This window comes from Aptenodytes patagonicus, chromosome Z, assembly GCF_965638725.1.
Source record: "Aptenodytes patagonicus chromosome Z, bAptPat1.pri.cur, whole genome shotgun sequence".
Classification (NCBI taxonomy): domain Eukaryota; kingdom Metazoa; phylum Chordata; class Aves; order Sphenisciformes; family Spheniscidae; genus Aptenodytes; species Aptenodytes patagonicus.
Window position 1 is genome coordinate 86,382,720 of NC_134982.1, and position 7,981 is coordinate 86,390,700.

The 7,981-nt window shown below is 40.3% G+C and overlaps 1 long non-coding RNA gene across 1 annotated transcript; it reads left to right on the top strand.

Moving 5' to 3' along the window:
- The first annotated feature begins 309 nt into the window (after nucleotides 1-309).
- LOC143172637 (uncharacterized) lies at nucleotides 310-3,317 on the top strand. Its single transcript, XR_012997378.1, has 2 exons — nucleotides 310-467; nucleotides 2,583-3,317. It is a non-coding gene; the product is annotated as an uncharacterized LOC143172637 (long non-coding RNA).
- The last annotated feature ends 4,664 nt before the right edge of the window (nucleotides 3,318-7,981 follow it).

Below are 7,981 nucleotides of genomic sequence, written 5' to 3' on the forward strand. Positions count from 1 at the left end.
TCCTTGAGGGTTCACCTTCTAGCTCTTCAGACCTGGATATGAAAAGCTAATCTTTTTTTTTTTTTTAAGGCATTGATTAAATTTGAAGTCTGTGGAGTCACTCCTGAATTTGAGGGCAGCGATTCTGCTGTTGCATATTCACTGGCAAGGACTGGCATGGGAAGGGAGTGCTCAGAGAGAGTAAATCATCCTCTCACTCAAAGGGTAAATGAGCTAAGAATGTTACAGGGGTGCTGAGCCGCATTGCTGTGGTTACGCATCCGTACCATATAAGGCCCACCAGCCACCTTCACTATAATACTTTAAGACTGTGAAAAACACTGCCTCTGAAGAAGCAGGAATGCTTTGCAGAAATAGAAACTTCTCTTCTGCAAATCCCCTCTGAGCAGAAGTTTTGAGCAGTGTTGGAGGGTCAGCAGTTTGAGGTCGGCAGTAGCTTGCATAAAGCAAAACTCATAAACAAGCCGGTGAGTCAAACTCATTTCCTTGACTAACAGGAATAGGATTTCATAAACAGAGCAATCACTTTGTGCTCTCCAAACCGACTGTGAACTGTGTTCGCCAGTTTATGTAGCACAGAAACACGGGGGGCGGGGGGGGGGGGGAGGCAGCTGTTTCCAGCAGCTTTTTTGTAAAGACCATTAGAAAAGAGGCTCTTTCAGAAAACATGATATAGGTTAGACTCTGGGTAACAGGGGGGTCCTTTTAGTAGGACTTGTATAACTTGATAATACTGCCTTATTTCTGACCTGCTCTGTGTTGAACTAGTGCATTCTCTTTCATGTTTACTCTGTGTTATGTAGTGGTGGCTTTATGTCCTTTATTAATGTATTTGTGTCATTAACTTGTGTTTAAAAAAAGATTCAGTGGGCAAGACCAACCTAATTAAGACCCCAACCTCATAAAATTCTCTGTCTTTCTAGTGAGGCAGCAGGACCTTCAAATCCTCTTTACTTCAGTAGAAATTCAGGTACATCAGATTTATAAGGGAGTTAAGACCTCACTAATGCAAGTACTTTACATTTTAAATTCAGAACAGTTTTGCTCTCTTTTTTTTTAATTTTTTTTTCCAGCCTTTTAGAAATGTTGTGTTTCAGCTGATCACATAGAAAATATATTCTGTATTCAGTTACAACTTTACTCCGAAGGATACATTTTAAAATATTTTAGTGCACAAAAAGCTGACAATCTCTTTTACTCCAATCCATAAATATTCTGCCCTTGGTCCTCAGTGCAGCTGCAGACCAACGGCACACCATGAATACACTTCCATGGATGTTTCATGCCTGCAGTCGTGCAAGAGGCTTGGGTGTGGGTCAGAGAAAGCAAATAACATGCTGAGGCCCAAAGTCTGGTCCACAGTTGCCTGTTGTGGATGATCAATACAGCTTTCACACACTCTCCTTCAGATCTCAGGCTGGGGCAGGCTCTGCAAAAAAGTTCCTCTGTTGCTCTGCAGCCTTGAGAGCATCCCTCTTCTTTGTCATCAGTGATCCCATCTTAAATCTTTCATGGTGTTGACACTGAACAAGTATTGAAACATAACAATGTACTACTAACCCTTTTTAGATAAGGGGTTGGTAAATAAACCACAAACGTGGAGGTGGGAGATGTCTCCTTGTCTCCCTGACTTACCTTCCTCTTCTTTCCCAAAGAGATTTAGTCTTGCTGGAAGAGCAGGACCCCATGCAGGTGCTTTGTTTTTTTGTGGAGGCTTCAGCCTGGCATCCCCCCTTTCTCTGTGATGTGCTGTCACCGTGGCTCCCACCCTTGCCACCGCTCTGCTTTGTGCAGGCAAAGGGAGGAGGTGGGGACATGCTTTGCTGCTGGTTCCTCCCTACCTCCACCGCTGGAGCAGGGCGATGGTGGGGTTCCTCCTCCACCTTTTCAGTGAGCTGGTGGCAGAGCTTGATGGAGCAGGTCTTGAATCATCACAGTACAGTGACATCTGTCCATCACCCGTAATAAATGCCTCTCACACTACTCTGCTGTCCCACTATCCAGGCAGAGTTCATGCTGTCAAGATTTTGGAGCATGCACTAGCCTTTAGAAATTAAAGTGGCTGGTTGACACTAATTTTGTTCAGTGTAATTAGAGAGTGGCAGTCTCCAACATTGCCAGTGGGGAGTAGAAAGATTTCTTAGGTTAGATTTGTATTATAATTTACCCAATCGAAACTAACTAGTCTTTTCAAAGTATGCTGTATAATTTTGTCAGAATCCTGTGCGATAAAGTCTAAGTTATATGCACCGAAGGGCTAAATGTTATTATTTCTACAGGATCAACTCATCGTGCGTAGCAAGGGTTTCTTGCATTCCTCTGTTTTTCCCCTCCCAGTCTCCCTGTGTGCCAATTGCTACTTGCCCTGAATTCCAGGGACAAATCTCACATTTCTAACCAAAAGTTTAATCCACATTTTTCACTTGTTCGATGGCAAGGCGCTCTCTATGTACCTCCTCTCCAACACTCCAGGATTTCTATGTATTTCTCTACTTGTTTGTGCCTTTTTGCCTGTTCCCTTGTGCCTTTACACCTCTCATCGCCCTTTACCACTCTCACTCTTTCTCTTCCCCCTCTTTCAGGATGTCACTGCTTTCAGAAGTGTATTAGAACGTTGACCGAGCTGAAATGGAACAACTTCCTTGGAGAAAAGTCGAAGATGGCTAGAGTTTGAAGTTTTGATGATCACATTCCAGTAGACTCATGTCTCCACCCTGCCGGGTTTCTGCTTTTCCCAACGACAGCAGTAGAGTTCTGCCCTTTTATCTTCCCTGAAACTTCAGAACTGATTGAGTACGTGTGATGTTTGTAAGCTGTTGTGTAACATCCAAATGGAGCAATATCTTCAAGTTGAGTACAAGACCTTGCAAGCTCAGTCAACAATACCAAGAAGTTGACCTGGATAAGATAATTTTGTCAGTTGGGGGTAGATCCTGAAGACCTGGCAGCATCTTCATCCTTGGGGTTCAGGGGGCTGAGTGAGACAGGACAGATATTCTGTGGAGAGGACAGGCTATCTGTAGACACAAAGCTTTGAACAAAACACAACACCCCCAAACACTGAAATTTTGGAAACCAGATGACTTCTGATCAGTTGCTTGTTTTTTAGTCATGCCTGTGTCTAAGTGAATGCAAACTGTGGAAGTGAAAGTTAACAAAGAAAATGGATTGGCTGGCAAACTGCTATGAATATTCATACAGTACTTTCCTATATTGAAATTATTTCAGCTAGAAAATATAATGGCTGCAATTATTTTGGAAATATGTTTGGCAGAGAAACTTGGAGTGGAAACACAATAAAGTTAATATTCCTTTCGACATATAGTTATGCTGAAGTTGTAAATAAAACCTTATTGTACTTGATATGTGTAACCCCATGTTATCATCTAGGATAAATCTGAGAAATATTTAGGCTCCTCTGTGGAAGCAGAGAGCTAAAACAATATGTACCACTGCTAAAAGCAGACACACAGCGAGATAAAAGTTTAACCTTGCAGCCTGAGAGATTTCCTTGGCTTCAGGTAGTAAATGCAAGGACTGGAGCAATAACTGGCGGAGCTATGGGAGGGAGAAACATTAGAAACTGCTGCTGACAAGCAAGTGGCAAATAAATCTCAGAAACAACACGAGAAACCCTGATTAGACCTGAAGGAAAAACTTAAAAAGCATTGTAAATGAAGTGCCGGTTTAGTTTAACAGGATCAGGCAGAAATGAGTGACATATACTAGCTTATATTAAAGTTAATGTATAGATGATTACTATATATTCCTTGAGCAGGAATTCATAATAGTGTTGGGAGTGTAACAGGAAAACTTTGCTGCTAAAGGATACCTCCTACAGTAAATATTGAACTCTATTTCAGGCAACCCAGTATTCACATTTACATTAGGCTTTCCACATCTGTTTCATATCCAATTTATGTCAACAGTAATTGAAAGCTGTTACCATCTGGGTTTTGGGTGGGCTACATGGAATGAGTTATCATGAAATAAGTAACTTCTAGTACGAATTAAATATCATTCTACATCCTCTGGTGACTTGTGGGAACTGAGGGGAGAAGCCAAAGAGCCCTGACTTGTACAGAGCTTGAAATTAAGGAAATAAATTTTACTGGAAGTAAGAAAAAATGTCACCTTCACCTAGAGAATGATGGGTTAAGGTATAGGACCTTCTATATGGTGATATTTGGTTATTTCACAGAAACTTTGACTAAGCATCCGCATGTCCATGTTATCTTACACTTCACAAAATCTGTAATGAATTTTCTTTTTTTTTTTTCTGTATCTGGTGCAAAATCTACTTCAACCCTAATGATTCTACATTTATAAGCAAGAAACTGCTAAACAAATAAAAGAGCTGGAACAGATGTTAACCTCTTCACTCTGGGGAAGCCAGATGTAAATTCACTGTAGGGGACCAAATTCAGTAATTGGACTGCCTAACAAATTAGATACTTAGTCTGTGCTGTGATACGTGCGAGTTCTTTCTCTTTAAAAAACTGCTTGTTTATCATTGAAATCTCCATATTGCAAAACGAAGGTATTTCTTGTGATATTCATGGCTTCTATTCAGAAAAAAAACCAAAACAAACCATGATGTGAATCTTGGTGTAAAAATTTAGTGTTACGGCCTTTGGCTTGGATGTTACACCAGTGACATCAGATACAGACAGATCAGGAGCTTGTTTGCATAACCCAATCCTTTTGGAGAAATTAATGGGACTTTTGCTACTGGCAATACTAAGGATCGGTTACAGGCTGCAGGAGCAGCTGTCAAAGGCAAGAGTTTCAGTGTATATACGGGAAAAAGTAGCCATGTAGCTCTACGATATTGACTTTAGAGAATGGGATTTGATTTGGGACCTCCAGAGGTCCTTTCCAATCTACATTATTCAATGTTTCAATGACTGTTTACAGTTCATTACTGGAGAGCTTCCGCTTTGAAGTACCTATTTTATTAGTGATTCCCTCTAAACTGAGTAAATCTGATTTATATTTAGGCCTTGGTATCTTTTTAATTTTCTGAAAAGATCGTAGTCTTAGGACTGGGGAATAATGAATGACATGAGCGGTGGGAAAAATATCTGCCCAACATATTTCGCTTTGGTTCCTTGGTGGAACTGGTAGTTACATAGATGCTTCGGTTTCCTTAGGTTCAAACCTGCCTGTATGTTCATACCGCTCTGTGAAAAAATTCCATGGTTTTGAGAGTCTTCCATTCTACAGAGACCAATAAAGACAGCAGGACATTTGATGAAATAGCTGGCAAAAATACCAAACTTTGAGGAAGTAAAACAGAACATTCAACGACCATGCGAGTGTTAATTAATCACCAGAAGTATCCACTCCTGTTTAATCCTTGAAGAACCCCCTCTTCTGGAAGGCAGAACTGTAGTGACGGTTCATGTCACAACTTCATGACATCATTAGAAAATTTTGGCCTAAGAAGCAGCATCTGTGGCTGTAGCTCATTTTTATTTTGTGGGAGCTCAGAGTTTCTTGCTTGGCTGTCCAGAAATGTGGTCATTCCCACTTAGCAGCAACCGCTGGAGCTGTGGGTGTTCGTTTGTGTGGGATAGGGGTGGGTATTGTAACCATGATGTATGTCGCATCCTTCAAACACAGCCATCCTCTCTCCAGTCTCAGTGCTGAGATGGGAATTTTCCTTCAACTCAGTGTTGTACAATCGTTCACTACTTGGTCATGGGTCCAGTGTGCTCTCCAGCTGTTTTGGCTTCCAAATGAATTATGGAAGCATGACAAATAGGAGAAACCTGTTGAGAAAACAGGGTGAAAGTATGATTAACGTCACGCTGTGAGATGTCTAACGTCCCATCTTTCTTTGTCTATGTGCACAGACTGAGAGCTGGAGAAAGACGATAGTTGCTTCCTTGGCTGTAAGTGCCCCTTTCTTCACTCCTGCCCCAGTGCTTTGTGGGGTTTATGTCCTCACTAAGACAAGGGGGGAATGAGTTTAGACTCAGTGGACTTTTACTCTTCTGTTGGTTAGAAGTGATGGTACTGGTGGATTGGATGTTGGAGTTAATATCTCTATCAAGGATAAACACAGGATGAAAGAAAATGGAGAGCAGCTGGCAGAGACTCAACAGACTCCTCCACCCTATCCCTTCAGAGAATATTTTCTTAGGCTTTGTAACTCGGTTCTCAGTAATGTTAAGTTCCATTTAAGATGGATGTAGAAATACGTAGTATATATTTTTTGAAGTCAAAGCAAACATTGAAGAACAAATTGTGAAATTTCTTTTGGCAGAGGGAGGTTGCATCATTGGCTTTCCTCTCAGCCTCGGGAGGTTTCATAACATCTGAAGACATCATCATGAGTGTGAGAAAGTTGACATTTAAGAAAGAGTCTAAGAATGGCAAAAATTATTAACCATTAAATGTCAAGGACGTGAAGGGAACGCACCAGTGATCACAGACTGCTTAAGGAAGTAATGATCATGCACAATTTGAAGTATGTATTCTTATGTCCTATAAAAAGACAGCCCCTATATGCTCCCCGTGTGTTACCCCATGTGGGGGAGCCCCCATATGCTCCCACATTTCAAGACTTCAGGAGCTTATGCTGGCTGAGCTCTTACCTGGTGTCTTTGGAGGGCTACCCACAAGCAGAAGAGAGAAGACGGAGATGACTTAGTGGGTGAAATTGGGATCGTTTTCTTCCTGAGTACAAAATGTGCATTTATCACATTGAATTTAATCTGCCATTTTGTTGCTCAGTGATGTCATATCAAGAAGTCCTCCTGTAGAACTTTATAGTTGGCTTCTCCAACCTTAATGTTTCTATGATTCTATGATTCTATGATTCATTTTGAGTCTCGCAAATAGTTTTATGTTGCCAGAAGCTGCTGCCATATCATCGATTCTTTTATCTAAATTGCTTATGAATATGTTGAGCAACACAGATCTTGCTGATACCTTTCTCCTATCATGAAAAATTAGTTTATGCCCTAGGTGTAAATCCCACTTGCCAATGTTTCTGGTATAAAATTGAATATTATGTAGAAGACACTTTTCTAGCATTTTTTTATGTAGGTATGTGTATGTATTTGTATATGTGTATATATGTACAGTGTATATATGTGTGTGTATAGGTATACCTATTTTAAAGAGAACTATCTTAATTTTCTTGATTGACAGTTTTATATTATGATGCTGTTTGAAAGAAAGAGCAGCAATAACTTTACTATAAAGTCTATATGTCCAGAAAATGATCTGCTAATGCTGATAATATATAAAAATAAAGACAGCATAGCTTAATTTGGCCGTGAAAATGTATACTTTTGGATTACCAGTACTGTAATGTGAAGCTTGTTTACTTTAGTTTGTGTGATGTTTGGCAGGGGGGTGTCATCTTTTTGCCAATGTTTTCTCTTTTATTGTCTTTAGAAAATTCACACAGTTTGTGAATTAGCTTCGTAGCAGACCTGACTGAACCCAGGAACCAGCAGATCTTCCTCTCATGAGACTGCAATATGTTTTGAAAAGGCTGTCTAACTGAGGTTACACGCTGCAAAAACATTGCTTGATTTTATCTGTAACTAGAATTCAAGGGGAAAAAAATTGGACAGAATATTAATGTGACTGACTTGAGCACCTACTATCCTTTTATGCAGACATGCAGCCTTTCATGTGGCTTCTTTCCCCCTTTTTTTTTAACCGATAGACATTTTATTTGGGATGAGGAAAGCAAAATCGGGAAAACTAGCCTCTTCTCTGTGACTTCCAGTCATAAATCTCAAACAAAAAATAAGGCATCCCTGCACACCTCAGACCCTCAGCAGATGTGCTGCGATTTGGCAGTCTCAGACTCATATTATTCTTGCCTGGCTTTTAGAAGTAATTTTCCATTAATGAGATGAAAGGATCCGTTCAAAATAGTTCTTGTAAAATGCTGTGCTTAGATTGACAGTACACTTGAAATGATTCTGATTTGACTAAAGCTCCAGTATTTTTATAT